The sequence below is a fragment of the Galeopterus variegatus genome, unplaced genomic scaffold (assembly GCF_000696425.1).
Source record: "Galeopterus variegatus unplaced genomic scaffold, G_variegatus-3.0.2 Scaffold5, whole genome shotgun sequence".
In the NCBI taxonomy this organism is placed as follows: domain Eukaryota; kingdom Metazoa; phylum Chordata; class Mammalia; order Dermoptera; family Cynocephalidae; genus Galeopterus; species Galeopterus variegatus.
The window spans coordinates 460,399-462,090 of record NW_007726116.1 but is presented as its reverse complement, the minus strand read 5'-3'; positions in this window follow the sequence as shown (position 1 = coordinate 462,090).

Below are 1,692 nucleotides of genomic sequence, written 5' to 3'. Positions count from 1 at the left end.
ATTATTTCTCTCCAAAAGCCAGTCAACAAAAACTAGAGGAGGTGACTGCTTCTTCAAATGTGAAGACAGAAATGCAAGACTTCAAAGGACATAAATAAAAAACAAACAAAACCATCAAAGGAATGGAACAATTAACCAATAATTGACCCTAAAGAAATGGAAATCTATAAAAAGAATACAAAAAAACTGTCTTAAGGAAACTCAATGAATGGGGAGAGAAGAGAACAAAGAAAATAAAATAAAATCAGACACCAACACATAGACAAAATTTGAAGTTCAATAAAGAGATAGAAATCATAAAAAAAGAAAAGAAAAACAGAAATTTTAGAGCTGAAGAATATAATGAATGACATAAAAAATGCAATTGAGTACTTCAAGAGCAGACGTGATCAAGCAGAATGATTCTGTGACTCAAAGACAGAACACTTAAAATTATTCAATCAAAATAGAAAAAAATTCATAAAAAAGGCTTATGAGACTTATGAGACACCATGAAAAAAAATTAAGGCTGGTGACGTGGGGAGCCCCCGGCCAGTGTTGGGAGGGCAGGGAAGAGGAGGCCAGCCCAATTGTCACTCCACCACACCCTGGGCTCCGACCTCAGGTAAACTTCCTGTTTCCTGGAGGCAGATACCATCTCTGTGGTCATAAGTTCAGAAGAACCCCTAACCGATTTCTGGTTGGGAGAGGTGTGGCCGTTGTGCTCCCGATTTCACTCGAAACTGCCAGAGAGCTGACTGCGGGCGGGCCCTGGAGTGGGTCCGCACTGGGGGGATTCAAAGAGCGACTGTGTACTGTGGGCTCCTCCCCCGAGGAGCGCATGCCCTGGTGTGGGAGACAAGGCAACTACACAAATAACCGCAATACCAGGAGGTAGGTGAGAAGTCCAGAGAAAGATCTACTCAGTGCTACAAAGGCACCCAGAGTGACTGGCAGTCTGCGCCTAGTAGAAACCTGAACGTCTTCCTGGGCGGGGTGGTGCCGAGCAGGGGCTTGAAGTTCCAGCTGATAGACGAGGGTTGCAGAAGACACGCCCCAGCCCAGTACTGAGCGCACAGAGTGGGGAGGTGTCTGCCTAAGGAGGCGGAGACTCGGCAGAAAACACACGCCCTGCAGGCCGCCTCTGCAAGGTCCAACAGCCCCACCTAGTGTGCACAGAATGGGAAAACATCCAGATAGGGAGGCAGAGACTCGGCCGAAAACACATACCCTGTGGGGCCACCACTGCATAATCCAGCACCCAGGGTCAGAGCACATTGAACAGAGAGAAGGTCTACACAGGAAGTGTAAGCTCAATAGAGATCACACACCCTGTGGTACCATCCCGAGAACCAGCAGCCCAGAAGAGTCCAAGTTGACCAGAGAGGAGGCTCTCCGGAGAGGCCCAAGACCCGAGGCAAACACACACACAAGACACTAGAGGCCAACTGAGCAGTCACAGAGGTAGCCATACCAAATTGACAAACACAGCCACACCTTAGTTAGCCAATAGGGTCAAACCTGTGCACTGTGAAACCCCCTGCCAAAATGAATAAACATCAAAAAAAGATACCAGAAATACAAAAAACCAAGAAAGTACACCACCAAAAGTTAATAAATCTCAAACTCTAGATCCTATAGAACAGGAAGCCCTTGAAATGAATGACAAGGAATTTCGAGTGATAATTCTAAAGAAACTGAACGAGATACAAG